General features: G+C 35.8%; 1 pseudogene; it reads left to right on the top strand.

Annotated features, from left to right (window-relative positions):
• Window positions 1–1357: 1357 nt before the first annotated feature.
• LOC117073404 lies at window positions 1358–13607 on the top strand (annotated as a pseudogene).
• The last annotated feature ends 2798 nt before the right edge of the window (window positions 13608–16405 follow it).

The following is a 16405-nucleotide window of genomic DNA, read 5'->3' on the forward strand; positions in this document are numbered from 1 at the left end:
CAGTCTTGCATAAACATAAAAGCCAAACTCTTTTAGAAAACATATTATCAGAGATGCTTTATTTTTATGTGAGAATAGTTCTTCTAAAAATATGTTAGATCTTTTTCTTGAATATAAATACTGATTTACTAATATGACCTGTCTTTTTTCATTTTCTAGACAACAACGATTTCATAAGAAGAGGCAAATGGAACTCAGCATAAGCAATCATAGACTACAAGCATAGAATAATTTCAATAATTTTTGCATTTGAACACAAAAAATGAGTTACTAAAAGCATAGCCCCCTTCAAGTTGTAATTCAAACGCATAACATAATTTGACTTCAAAAGGCAAAGCAAATGACACTTACTTGGAAATTTCTAAGGTACTTACAGAAAGTCAAGGAGAAGGCTTAAATTGAAGAAAAAATATGTCTGACTAATAATGAATAAAATTGTTATTGATGCAAAAAGCATTGTTGAATGAAATCTTTTCAACATCTTAAATATATAATGGTCTAAACCTTGACCACCTCAAGTTCTTTTTAGAAGCAGGCAGAGGAAAAAAGAGAAAGAATGAATATAAGAGCATTTACCTCCAGAGTATATAACTCCAGAAGATAGAATTTATTCCTATTTCATCTTTGTGTGCACTTTTCCCCCATGATTAACCAGTGCATTGCACTAGAAGGCTCAGTGTTTGTTGAATAAACAATCCCAGAAATAACTGGAAAATAGTGCAGAATAATGAAGAGAGAGCTTAAATAGAGATCAGGAAAGATAAAGCATCTTCTTCCTTTCTTTACTGTGTTGAGATACTCTCTGAGTATTATTTTCCTTATTTGAAAAATGAAGAGTCAACATGCGTTAAGTACCTTTGAGTTCAGAAATTCATTGCTTTGAGAGTAAATATACTTAAGATCGAGTACTAGAATTCAGAATATTGCTGTGCAAATTAAAAAATAATTCTATCTTTGGGGAGAAAAAATGGGGTTATATTTTATTTATTTTTTATACTCAGTAGAATAAAGGGGGTCCTTAATTAGTAAAATTGTACATTTCAATATGTTCATATTTGCACACAGAAAGGTGCTGAGTACATGCTATGGCTGCAGTGCAATGTTTACTGTAAATGTTAGCTCTTTGGGGAGCAAGCATACCCACATTTGCATGGCATTTCCTAAGCCTGTTTTCCTTCTCAGGGTTAAACTCACTGATGCAAATTGCCCAGCTGGGTTATAATTAAACTTCTACTCCCACTTTCCTTTGGGCTTTTCAATCATATATACTTCTCTTTCCCCTCTTTTCCCCATAGTCTTCTCTCTATTTTCCCTAAACTCCTGCCACGTAGGCCTGTGGTGAGGAGAGCTGACAATAATGAGGCCCCAGGAACTGGTTGAAAGCCTGCTGTAAAACTTTTTTAATTAAACCCTTGAGATTTTAAGAATTTATAATTAGAATGCATGGTTTGAAATGAACTAACATAACCCTGCCATCTAGCTGGCATAACCCGGTGCTCATGGGTCTGCTGATCTCTGGGTGCTTAGGCCCTGGCAGAACAGACTGTTTCTGACTGTTTCTAACCATTGACCATCCTGTCCCAAAAGTGGGCTTAGTTATGGACTTCACATTAACCAGAGATACAAGGCATTTTAGCTGAATGACAGTAGACCAAACTAATCCTATAAAGTGACAAAGGGAAACACTGGGGTCCTCCACTGTGAAATATCTTGAAGTGAAGACTTCCTGAACCTTTCGGGAAGTGTCCCAAATTTTGCTCCTGTTGAACTGTTAGAATGTGTTTAATTTTCCACTATAAGAATAGGTTGCTTTGATGAGTATCTATCGGGATAAGTTTTTGCCTTTGTGAAATTTCTTCAAAATAGATTCCCGGAAGTAGAATTAGAGTGGGAAAGAGTAGAAATATATTAAGGGTTCATCATAGATGCCAAATCCCTTTCTTTTCACTCATTCATACAAACAAATATTTATTGAGCACCTGCTTCTAGGTGCTGAAATTTCGTTGTGAATGAGATAGGTGAGGTTTCTGATATCATGGAATACCTACTCTACTGGTTAAGGAAGACAATCAATAAGTGGGCAAAAAATACGTAATATAATTATAAATGGTAACAAAAGCTATAAAAATATATAAAATGGAATGATAGGGAATAGGGGTTGGCTTCTGTCCTTCTTTTGTAGCCCATACAATTTATCAGGAACATTGGTCAGCTTTACCTTCTAAGTACATACAGAACTTAATATCTTCTCTACATCTGTATTGTTATCTCCCTAATCCAGGTCACCATCATCCTTTGCCTGGACTTTTACAAGAGTTTCCTAATTGATCTCCCTGCTACCACATTACCGCCCCACCCCCATAGTCTGTTCTCCCCACAGCAGTCAGAATGATTCTTTTAAAGTGTAAGTCAAGTCATATAATTCAGCTGCAGAACACTTCCAATAGCTCACTTCTCTCTCAGTGTAAAATCTGTCATTTCCATGGCTTATAGAATAATCTGTGGCCTGAACACTGCTACATCTCTAAACCCATCTCTACCATTCCGCTCCCCGGCTGCAATCCTTTCCGATTTCAAGCATGACCCTTCCTCAGTGCCTTTGCACTTGCTGTATCCTCCGTTTGGAATATAGTTTCCCCATATATTTCTCACTCCTTCAGTTCTTTGCTCAAATATTACCTTTTCATAGAAATAGTCACTAACCATCCCAAATAAAATAGTATGGCATTCCCATGTCTCTCTTTATCCTACTTTCTTTCTCTTCATGGCACTTATTGTCTCCTGACATATTTATTTGTATATTTTGTTTATTGACTGTTTTTACCCACTAAAATAGAAATTTCATGGATCAAATACTTTATCTGTGCTGTTCACTGCTATATCCCCAGTATCTAAATTGATACCTGGCACATAGGTAATGGCTCAATATTTGTTGAATTAATGAAGAAATTAATGACTTTGTTTGAAGCTGGTGAGAAATTTCTTGGAATATGCTGTGAGTCTAGACCATGTGTGTCCTATTCAACTTGTTTTTAATTTTTATCGATGTCATAGATCAGGAAATAGTAGAGGCCCAACAAACTGTATGCTGTCTTGGAGTCCAGCAGTGCTGGAACTGAGGCTCAAGAGAAGTGCAGGCTGCATCCCCAAGATCTAGGCATGAGTGACCCTGGGCTATCACACCTGGGGCAAAGGTGCAGTGCTGCTGGGGCTGAGGTGCAAGCGGTGCACACATTCCCCATCCTTTGGCCTAGGCTGCTGCCACTGAAGGCAGCACTACCCTCCCCAGTGGCAGGACAACAGCACAGTTGTTGCTTCCCGCATGCAAGCATTCCACCAGTGGCCTGCGGATCACCCACCTCCTTCGTACCATGGGTGGCTCCTCCACACGCCATTGGAGGCCTGAGGGCAAGCCCACCTGACCCAGATTTACCCCCTTCCCATACAAGAGCACACAGTCTAGGGGCCAGGGGATTTCCCAACTCAGTTCACCACCATCGGAACCTAAACACCCCTCCCAGGGACCTACTCACCAAAATGAGAACAACACAACTGGCACTTATCTGCATGTGCTGTCCTCGGGCCTAAAGACTAGCCCACGCAGTCCATTGTGGCCACCACCAACACTAGCACATACTTCTCAAGACCCAGAGGATTGTTCTGCTACTGACTCTACCATTGCCCATGCCATACTGGTTGTCCAGAGGTCCAAGAACCTGCCACCCACCTTGCCCAAAATTGCCACTACCAGCATGTGAGTAAGCTACCAGAAGGCCCAAGGGTTAGCCTGCCTGGACCCACTAATACTAGTGCCAGTTTACACTGCCCCCCGGTGCCCAAGAACAGGCATTCTCAGCCCAACACTGGTACCAATGGGGCTGGAAAACTGGCCTACTTGGCTTCCCAGTCCCCAGCAGAACTTCACTACAGTTTCCAGCTGTACCCTAAGGAAATCACAGATACCACTGATGTTGTTTAAAGCCACACTACTCCATGCACCCAGAATCAAAGCCAAATGTTCTACCCAACAAACACCACAGATACATCTTCAAGAAAGTTTTCCTCTATAAAAGCAAATTCAACAAGTTGGAAGAAGCTAATATTATTTCAGATATGTCAATATCAATGTAAGAACACAAGAAACATGAAAAAGCAAGGAAATAATACACCTCCAAGGAACACAATAACTCTGGAACAACAGATTCCAATAAAAAACAAATCAATGAAATCATGGGAAAAGAATTCAAAATCTGAATATTAAAGAAGTTCAGTGGAACACAAGAAACTTCTGAAAAACTTACAAAGAAATCGGAAAAACAATTCAGGATATGAATGGTAATTTGCCAAAGAGAGAGATAATAAAAAAAAAACAAGCAGAAATTCTGAAAATGAAAAATTCATTTAATGAAATACAAAATATACTCAAAAGCTTCAACAAAAATAGACTAGATCAAGCAGAAGAAAGAATCTCAGAACTTGAAAATAAGTCTATTGAAATAACACAGCCTGACAAAACTAAAGACAAAAGAATAAGCAAATTCTCCATAGCATATGAAACACCAAAAAGTGGCCAAATATTTGAATTACTGGGGTCTCAGAAGGCAGAGAGAGAACAAAAGGATTAGAAAACTATTCAACATAACAATACATAACAACTTCCCAAGTCTAGCAAGAGATTTAGGCATCTAGATACAAGAGGCTCTGAGGTCCCCAAACAGATACAATGCAAAAAAGTTTTCATGAAACATTACAGTCAGATGTCTACAGTAAAATACACAGAAATAATTCTGCAAACAGTGAGAGAAAACATATAGTCACCTTTAAAGGAACCCCCATCAGACTAACAGTGAATTTCTCAGTAGAAGCCTTTCTGCCAGGGAAGAATGAGATGATATATTTAAAGAGCTAAAAAAAAAAAAAAAAAAAAAAAATACTGCCAGCGAAAGATCGACTTCCAGCAAATTATTCTTCATAAATGAAGGAGAAATAAAAAGTCTTTCCCAAAGAAGCAAAAGCTGAGAAAATTCATCACCACTCAACTTGTCCTCCAAGAAATGCTCAAGGCAGTACCAAACCTGAAAGAAAAAGATAGCATTTACCATCGCAAAAACACGTCAAAGTATAAAACTCATTGGTAAAACAAACACACAAATAAGGAAGAGAAAGAACTCACACTGTACCACCAGAGAAAACTACCAAACTGCAATGACAAACATTAAAAGAAAAAGAAAGGAACGAAGAATATACAAAACAACCAGTAAACAATGAACAATATGACAGAAACAATACTTCACATATGGCCGGGTCAGGCTTGTAATCCCAGCACTTTGGGAGGCCAAGGCAGGCAGATCACCTGAGGTCTGGAGTTTGAGACCAGGCTGGCCAACATGGTGAAATCCCATCTCTACTAAAAAAAAATACAGAAATTAGCCAGGCATGGTGGCAGGTGCCTGTAATCCCAGCTACGTGGGTGGCTGAGGCAGAAGAATCACTTGAACCTGGGAGGCGAAGATTGCAGTGAGCCAATATCATGCTACTTCACTCCAGCCTGGGCAACGGAGTGAGACTCTTGTCAAAAAACAAAACAAAACTTCACATATCAATAATAACCTTAAATGTAAATTGATTAAATTCTCCACTTAAAAGATGTAGACTGACTTAATTGATTAAAAGAAGTATATACGATCCAACTATGTGCTGCCTACAAGAAACACATTTTACTTGTAAAGACACACATAGACTGAAAGAAAAAGGATTAAAAAAGATATACCATGCAAACAAAAACCAAAAGTGAACAGAAGTTGATTTATTTATATCCGATAAAAGAAACTTTAAGTCAAAAATAGTAAGAAAAGGCAAAAGAGGTCATTATATAATGATAAAGGGATCGATTCATCAAGAGGATATAATAATTGTAAATACCTATGCACCTAGCACTGCGGTACCCACATTCATAAAGCAAATATTACTAGATCTAAAGAGAAAGATAAATTCCAATACAACAATAGTGAGGAACTTCAACACCTCACTCTAAGCATTAGACAGATCATCTAGATGTAAAATCAACTAAAAAATATTGAATTTAATGGACTATAGAACAAATGGACCTAACAGACACCTACAGAACATTTTATTCAACAACTGCAGAATACACATTTTTTTCTACTCAGCCTGTGGAACATTTTTCAGGATAGATCATATTTTCAGCCACAAAAGAAGTCTCAAAAAATTCTTAAAACTTGAAATCATATTAAGTATTTTCCCATACAACAGTGGAATAAAACCAAAAATGAATACAAAGAACAACTTTGGAAGCTATACAGATACATAAAAATAAAACAACATGGTCCTGACTGAAGAATTTAAAATGGAAATAAAAACATTTATTGAAACAAATAAAAACTGAAACACAAGATGCCAAAATCTGTGGAATACAACTAACGCAGTACTAAGAGGGAAGTTTACACCAATAAACATCTGCATCAAAAGAAGTAGAAAGTTTTAAAATAAACAATGCACCTCAAAGAATTATTATAGAAAAGGAAGAACAGACTAAACCCAAAATTAGCAGAAGAAAAGAAGCAATAAAGATAAGATGAGAACTAAATAAAATAAGAGACTAAAAGAAAAGGATCATTAAAGCAAAAAGTTAGTTCTTCAGAAAGATAAACAAAACTGACAAACCTGTAACTAGACTAACCAAGAAAGTAAGAGAGGACCAAATAACAAAATCAGAAATAAAAAAGGAGACATTACAACTGATACCAAAGAAACATAAAAGATCATCAGAGATTATTATGAATAACTATACAATAACAAACTGGAAAGCCTAGATAAAATGGATAAATTCCTGGAAACATACAAACTACCAAGATTGAATCAGGAAAACATAGAAAACTTGAACAAACTAATAATGAGTAGTGAGATTAAATTAGCAATAAAAAGTCTCCCAACAAAGAAAAGCCCAGGACCAGATAAACTCACTTTCAAATTCTAACAAACATATAAAGAACTAATATCAATCCTCTTCAAACTATTCCAAAAAATTGAAGAACAGGGAATTCTCCCTAATTTACTCTAGGAGGTCAACATTGCCCTGATACCAAACCAAAAAAGAACACACACACAAAAAGAAAACTACAGACCAATACCCCTAATGAACATAGACACATAAATTCTCCACAAAATACTAGCAAAATGAATTTAACAGAATGTCAAAAAGATAATACTCCATGAGCAAGCGGGTTTCATCCCAGGGATACAAGGATGGTTTAACATATTCAAATCAATAAATGTTTCACATCACATGAACAGATCATTTCAACAGATTCAGAAAAGGGATTTAATAAAATTCAACATCATTTCATTATAAAAACTCTCAACAAACTAGGCATAGAGGCACATACCTCAAAATAATAATGGCCGTATATGACAGACCCACAGCCAACATCATAATGAATGAGGAAAAGTTGAAAACCTTTTCTCTAAGAACTAGAATAAGACAAAGTTGCTCACTTTCACTACTCCTATTCAACATAATGCTTAAAATACCACTAAAAATACTATTTCCCCTAGCCAGAGCAATCAGACAAGAGTAAAAAATAAAAGGCATTCAAATTGGAAAAGAGGGAGTCAAATTGTCTCTCTTTGCACATGAAATAATCTTATATTTAGAAAAAAAAGATTCCACCAAAAACTCCTCAAACTGATAAGCAAATTCAATAAAGTTGCAAGATACAAAATTAACATACAAAAATCAGTAGCATTTCTATACACCAATAATAAAACAGCCAAAAAAAAATCAAGAAGACAATCCCATTTACAATTGCTACAAAAAATAAAATAAAATATCTAGGAGTAAATTTAACCAAGGGGATAAAAGATCTCTACAATAAAAACTATAAAACACTGATAAAATGAATTAAAGAAGACATAAACAAATAGACATCCCATGCTCATGGGTCAGAAGAATCAATATTGTCAAAATGACCAAAGAAATATCCAGATTCAATGAAACCCTTATCAAAATACCAACGTCCTTTTTTACAGAAATAGAAGACAAAATTCTAAAATTCATATGGAATAGAAAAAAGAGCCAGTATAACCAAAACAATCCTGAGCAAAAAGTACAAAGCAGGAGTCGTCACACTACCTGACTTCAAAATATATTACAAGGTTATAGTAACCAAAAGGCATGGTATTGATATAGAAATAGACACAAAAACCAATGGAACAGAATAGAAAACCCAAAAATAAATCTACCCATTTACAGCCAACAGACTTTCAACAAAGGTGCCCAGAACATACACTGAGGAAAGGATATCTTCTTCAATAAATAGTGCTGAAAAAATGGGATATTCGGCCGGGCGCAGTGGCTCAAGCCTGTAATCCCAGCACTTTGGGAGGCCGAGAAGGGTGGATCACGAGGTCAGGAGATCGAGACCATCCTGGCTAACACGGTGAAACCCGTCTCTACTAAAAAATACAAAAATCTAGCCGGGCGAGGTGGCGGGTGCCTGTAGTCCCAGCTACTCGGGAGGCTGAGGCAGGAGAATGGCGGGAACCCGGGAGGCGGAGCTTGCAGTGAGCTGAGATCTGGCCACTGCACTCCAGCCTGGGCGACAGAGCGAGACTCCGTCTCAAAAAAAAAAAAAAAAAGGGATATTCACATGCAGAAGAATGCAACTGGACCCCTCTCTTCCACCTTACATAAAAATCAGTTCAAAGTGGATCAAAGACTTAAAAGTAAGACTTGAAACTATAAAACCACTAGAAGAAAACAAAGGGAAAACACTCCAGGATATTGGTTTAGGCAAATATTTTATGGCTGAGACCTCAAAAGCAGAGACAACTAAAACAAAAATAGACAAATGGCACTATAGTAAACTAAAAAGTTTTTGCACAGTGAAAGAACCAATTAACAAAGTGAAGAGACGAACTGCTGAATGGGAGGAAATAGTTGCAAACTATTCATCCAACAAGGGACTAATATCTAGAATATTCAAGGAACACAAACAATTCAACAATAAAAAAATAAGATTCGATTAAAAAGTGGGCAAATGACATGAATAGACAATTTTCGAAGGAAGATACACAAATAGCCAACAAACATATTTTTAAAAATGCTCAACATCTCCAATCATCAGAGAAATGCAAATCAAAACCATGATGAGATATTATCTCACCCTAATTAGAATGGTTATTCCTAAAAAGACCAAAAAAAAAAAAAAAAAAAAAAAAACAGATGCTGGCAAGGATGTATAGAAAAGGGAATACTTAACAATAGCAAAGATATGGACTCAATGTAAGTGTTCATCAATGGATGAATGGATAAAGAAAATGTGGTATAGATACACAATGAAATACTATTCGTTCATAAGAAAGAATGAAATCATGTCATCTGCAGCAACATGGATGGAAATAAAGGTCATTGTGTTAAGTGAAATAGTCCAGGCACAGAAAGACAAAATACCACATGCTCTCACTCATGTGCAGGAGCTAAAAACCTTGCTCTCCAGTACCAGAGTTTGGGAGAGTGTGAGGGTAGGCGGGGGGAGAAATGAAAAGAGGTTCGTGAAGAAGCACAAACTTACAGTTAGATAGAGGAAATAAGTTTTAATTTTCAATAGCAGACTGGGGTGACTATGGTTAACAACAATATATTGTATATTTCAAAGTAGCTGGAAGAAAGAACTTGTAATGTTACCAACACATAGAAATGACAAATACTCAATATGATGGATACCCCAAATACCCTGAGTTGATCTTACACGTTTGATGCACATTAAAAATGCTCACATGTACCCCCACAAATGTGCAAAACACTATGTATCAATAAAAGGAAAAAAGAAATAGTAGAGAGTCTCACAAGCGTTTTACACATAACTTGTTATCAGAATTATATTCAGCAATGCTTTTCAAACCGCAGGTCACTAACCATTACTAGTCTGTGAAGATAGTTTAGCAGGTTGTGAACAGCCTTTTGTTAACAAATGAGAATTCATCCAGGCTGGAACAGAATATAATTGAATTGGAAAAAAAAAAAAAAACACCTTTATTGCATGTAATAAGGCTGAGTGTTGTTTTGTGAAAGTTTGTTTTAATCGTATGTAAATGGGCTTTTTGAGCACATAATGAAATATGATATAAAAAGTATCTGTTATTATAGGTCACAGTGTTTTTTTAAAAAAACAATGGCCTACAATGTTGATCCTCAGGAATCCACCCAGAATTTCCAGGAAATAAAAATAACAGAAGAAAACAACGAATTGGAAAAACAATGAAAGAGAAGCAAAGAGAGAATCAATGACCAAAGAGTTGTTCCTTGAAAAAAGTTCATAAATTAATAGTGACTAGCCATATTGGCCAAGATAAAAAGAGAGAAGACACAAATTATCAATTTTAGGAATGAAGGATGGAAAATTTTTTCAGATCCTAGTTATTTATAAACATAAAAATAAATCATACATGTGTCATACATGACACAGCAGCAAAACTCACTCAAGAAGAAATAGGTATCTTGAATAATCTACTATACATTAAAGAAATTGAATTTGTGGCTTAAAATTCTCAAAGAAAAATCTTCAAGTCCAGATGGCTGTACCAACAAGTTTTTCCTAACATTTCAGAAAAATGTAATATAATTACATACAATTTTTTTCCACAAAATAAAAGGGGAGGGAATGACACCCAGCTCATTTTATAAACTCAGCATTACGTGATATTAAAAACAAAGACATTACAAGAAAATTACAGACCAAATATCCCCCACAGCATAGATATGAAAATATTCAATAGAATGCTAGCAATTGCAATCCAACAATACATAAAAAGATAACATGTCATTACCAAGTGAGGTTTATTTCATCATGAAAAGATAGTTAAGCATTCAAAAGTTAATTAAATTAGTTCATCACATCAGTAGACAAAAAAAGAAAAACATTGCTCATCTCAAGAGATGCAGAAAATCATTGGACGAAATTTGAAATCCAACCATAATGAAAATCCTCAGCAATTTAACATTGCTGAGTAAACATCAGAGTTAATGCTAAAAGACCAAATGCTTTGCCCCTAAGATCAGGAATAAGGATGAGAAGTCCATTCTTACTACTCTTTTTAGACACACTGAAAATTCTAAGTGCAATAAGAGAAGAAATTTTAAAAAAAATAAAAAGACAGACAGACTGGAATGGAAGAAGTAGAAATGTTTCTCTTTGCAGATGACATGATTATATATTTAGAAAATTATTAAGAATCTACAAGAAAGATATTAGAACTAATAAGTATATTTAGCAAGGTCAATAGTTAGAAGGCCAATGTAAATTTAATACACAAAATCACGTTTCTGTCTACATTCTATATACTACCAATAGAAACTGAAAATTTTCAAGCAGTGCTATTGTAACAATAACAAAAATAAGAAATACTTTGGTAAAAATTTTACAAAATATGTTTATACAGGTATTATGATCTGCATATTGAGAACTTCAAAATGCCAATGAAATAAATCAAAGATCTAAACAAATATGAGATGTTCCTTATTCAAGATTTGCAAGTCTCAACATTGTTATGTTAATTTATTAATGTTAATCATAAATTAACCTTCCATAGATTCCATGCAACCTTAGTAGAAAATCCCAGCAATATTCTTTTTGGAGAAATCAACAAGCTAATTCTAAAATTTATATGGAAAAAAATCAAAGGAAGTACAAGAGCTGATATAATTTTAAAAAGAACAAAGCCTGAGGACTTAATTGTTTCATTTCAAGACACATTAATCAAGATGTATAGATCAAGATTAAAGTATAAAGCTACATTAATCAAAACAACGTAGTATTGGTGAAAGGACAGACACATAAATCACTGTAACAAAACAAAGTCCAGATAAAGACTCACATATAAATTATCAATTAATATTTGATAAAGGTACAAAGAAAACTCAGTGCAGAAAAGAGAATTTTTTCAACAAATGATCTGAAAAACTTGAACATCCATTTGCAAAACTTTTTAAATCTTGACCCATACCTCATACCATATGTAAAAATTAAATCAAAATGAATCATAAACTGAAGTGTAAAAAAATAAAAATTCAGAAGAAATCATAAGACCACAAATTGATACCTTGGATTAAACAAAGACTTATTAGATATGAAATCTAATCTCAGTCATGAAGATAAAATTGATAGTGATTCATCAAAGTTAAGAACTTCTGCTCTTTGTAAGACACTGTTCAGAACCTTAGAAGACAAGCTATACACTGGGAGAAAATATTTGCAAAAGGCATTTCTGATGAAAAACCTGTATCTGAGATTTCTGCCTCTCTTCCCAGTGGGGTCACAACCCTCAGCCCGCTCAGGATATTGTCAACAGCTGAGGCACTAAGTATTGGTAAAAAAAAAAAAAAAACTGAATGAGGGTAAAACAAAGTCCATGAATTATTAGATAGTCCAGAAAAAAAATCCTCCCACAGTCCAAGGACCAGATAACAGCAGGGAATGCAGTTAGAAAGAATCACCTGGAAGTAGAAGCTGGAATCTCAAATAAAATTACCAGTTGTATTTTTCAGTTGTTACAGGAGGCAAGTGTCAAAACTGCTTTCACCAGAATATGTGGGGAGACAGACAGCTTTTGCTGCTCCCGAGTGTGAAATGATTCCAACTGAATGGGTTTGCAGAAGAATAGCAACTGATTCTTTTCTCAAAAGAAATCCTGATGACAAGGCAGGATATAAGTTTTACCCACCTAAAGTGGAGATGTTTTTCAAGGATGATGCCAGTAACAACCCACAGTCATCTAAGGAACAGCTAATTGCTCCAAAATTTTGCTTTGGCAGACTTCTCATAGGCCAAACTGAAGTGGGTATCATGTCATTTTACACAGGCTTTTTTTTTTTAAATATTGGAGAAATCTTGGTTGCTCCAGAACTGTATACTGGTTGACATGATGATCAAATTTGGTGTTGATATAACCCCCAAAGAAATTGTTCTTGCTGATGATATTGATAATGATTCCTGGAGACTCTGGCCATCAGTAGATTGAAGCCAACAGAAAGACAAACAGCCTCATCAGGACCTCAAAGAAGTAACTCCTGAAGGGCTCAAGATGGTAAGGAAAAACTTAGAGTGGGTTTCAGAGAGAGAAGAGTTGCTTTTGAAATTAGAAAGTCCACGCAGGATGGCAGTATTGGTAGGCTATACTTCTGATCTTGGCCACTGTGAAAAAATCAAGAAGTACTGTGGAAATCTTGGCATTCCATGTGAACTTCAAGTTATATCTGTGCATAAAGGACCAGATAAAACTCTGGGGATTAAAGCTGAGTGTGAAGAGGATGGCATTCCCACTCTATTTGTGGCAGTGGCAGGCAGAAGAAATGGTTTGGGACCAGTGATGTCTGGGAACACTGCATGTCCACTTATCAGCTGCCCTCTGCTCATGCAGACTGGGGAGCTCAGGATATGCGGTCTTCTCTTCGACTACCCAGTGGTCTCAGCTGCTCAACCACCCTTTATCCAGAAAGATCAGCTCGGTTTGCTGCTCAGATATTTGGGCTAAACAACCATTTGCTGTGGGGCAGGCTGCTGTTCATATTTACTAATATCTCCTTATAGGCAGAGAAGTTACTATAAGGACATTTTCAAATTACTCTCTTATCCACTGTATGGTCATTGTCAAGTGATAATATAATTAAAGAAATATCTTTCATAAATGCTAATAATGTTCTATTATAAAGCTCTAGAGTTATTACCTGACCTATATGTCAATCCATAAGTTTTAGGAGGTAAAACTGGCTATATTTTAGGTAATAAGAGCAATGTCGTTCTCATTCACTCTATTGTCTTCACAAAATTCTAAGGGTATAGTTCTAAATTTTCAGTTAGTATTTCAGAAAGTGATTTCTATTTACATGTACATCTGTAGATAAGCTCTGATTTTCTTTTAAAGAAAAGTTGAGATTGGGTAGAAAACAAGGTAGAGGAGTACTGTTGTGCCCATGGAAAGGGGACTTTTCTGAGACCTTCTCTGCTGGTTGTTAGAGCAATTTTCCATGTAAACAGTAGAGTTACCTTTGCCATGCCAAATGAAAGATTTAGTGAATCTTACTTGGCTATGTAACAACAACAACACTCAATCATAAAATGAACGATTTGATTTTTAAGATGGTCAAAATATGTTATTAGACATTGCACCAAAGAAGATATGCAGATGGCAAATTAACACAGGCAGAAACACTCAGTATCATTTGTGGTAAAAATTATCTTCCTTATACTTTCCTGTATTCAATTTTTTTCTACTATTAGTAATATTGTATATTACTTCTATCAGAAAAAATAATTTTAGTATTAGTTTGGTCAATTTTATAATCATGCTTGTATTTTTTAAATCATGGAGAGCAAACATTGCTGAGAAAATACACCTATTTTTATGGACGATGGGTTTTTTTTTCATTTTTTCACATTTTCAACTTTCATTTAGTGAACATATGCTACTTTTTATCCTAAAAAAAGTTTAAAAAATCAAGTTTACAAGCATGGGGTAGGAAAACTCTGTCTTGTTAATAAATGAAGTGAAAAATCTTTGTACTTTTAGTTGTTCATAAGTTGAAAATGAGTACTGTGATATATCTTCAAACACAAACTTCCATGTTAGCTACATTAATAATGCTTCTTTCCCAGGAACTAATAATCCCCAAGCATATTCCCTTTTCATATCATTTCTGAAATAATCCATGCTATTCTGGGCACCATTTCAACAAGCAAGTTGACCAGGTCAAGTTCACCCAGAGGAAAAGGCCCAAGGTGAATACTCAGGAAAGAATGTGATATCAGAAACTCTAAGGCATCAAAGTCTAAGGAAAAATATGAAGATATTCTCTAAATACTTTTGAGGCTGGCATTTAAAAGAAAGAGAATGTCTTCTCTGAATTATCAGAAAACGGAGTTCTATCAATTGTTAAGAATATCATTGCCAAATAAACATTCAAGAACCAGGAGAATGACAACCATATGGGTTCCAGGAACTGTTTGACCTATTTTGAGGCAAACTGGACAGGATCTAATTTGTTTCTTGAGTCTCAGGAGCCCTTTCTCTGATAGGGGGAAGCAGTGGTAATTGGTATTCCTCGGGAAATAGTATTTCCTCAGAGCCAGCATCAAGTAGTTCCTGAAAGTCTGGGGCATTTTTTTCACAGCTATTTAAACCAAGTAAGTAGTATTAGAAGCCTTTGGTAAAGGCTTGAAAGAAGATTCATGTACCTCATTTGTGGTTATAGCAGTATTTATCCTTGAAGGAACATAGTCTCCTTCATTGGAGGGATCTGGGTCTGATGGAATCATTTCTGGGAATTAGGTAAAGGGTCATGATTCTCTGTGGCTCAACTGACTACTGTTCATTGGAACTCTTACGTGTTCTAAAAATATAGCAAGACTCTAATGGTATGCCTATCTTTTTTTTTTTTTTTTTTAGACTGAGTTTCACTCTGTTGTCCAGACTGGAGTGCAGTGGCACAATGTCGGCTCACTGCAACCTCCACCTCCCAGGTTCAAGCGATTCTCCTGTCTCAGCCTACCGAGTAGTTGGGACTGCAGGTATGTGCCACCACGCCCAGCTAATTTTTGTATTTTTACTAGAGACAGGGTTTCACCATGTTTGCCTGGCTGGTCTCGAACTCCTGACCTCAGGAGATTTGCCCACCTTGGCCTCCCTAAGTGCTGGGATTACAGGCATGAGCCACCGCACCCAGCCTATTTCACTTTTTTAAGACCCAGAACTGTGGTGTGTTTTTGGTGAAGTTAAATGGAATCAAATACATAGAAAACACATCACGTTTCTGAGAGAATTATATTGGCAAAAGTGTCAGCAGCCTGGACTTGAAAAAGCTGAGGCTGTATGAGATATAAAATGACCTCTGAGTCTTCAGTCTTCTAGAATTAAGAACCTGGGTAAGGATGGAAAATTAAGGGATTTCCAGTATGCAGAAACAAGAGCTTGAAGAATAATAAATTAAGATGTAACTCCTAACGAAAATAACTAAGACTTAACCACGAAACATTCCTTGCCCCAGGATAGAACGACCCAGAAATATTTGTACAGCAGGCTTTGGGAACAACTGTTGAGCAGTAACAGCTATATGCCTACCACTCTTTCTCTTTCTAATGAAAGTGTTTATTTCTGTTACTGTGCCCTCACACCACAATTGTACATTAAGTGTAAGCAGTAAAATTGTCTTTATTATTCATAGATCTCTGACTCAAAGGAAAGCACATCTAGATTTGCTTTATATCACAAAATTCTGGACTTTCTGGCCTGATATCAGAGTTAGATGAAGATGGAGGGAATATAAGCATGTGAATAATCATGATTAATAGGGAAGACCGGTAGATTGAAGTATTTGTCCAAATTCTTCACT

Source organism: Trachypithecus francoisi, unplaced genomic scaffold (genome assembly GCF_009764315.1).
Source record: "Trachypithecus francoisi isolate TF-2019V2 unplaced genomic scaffold, Tfra_2.0 Lachesis_group4, whole genome shotgun sequence".
NCBI lineage: Eukaryota > Metazoa > Chordata > Mammalia > Primates > Cercopithecidae > Trachypithecus > Trachypithecus francoisi.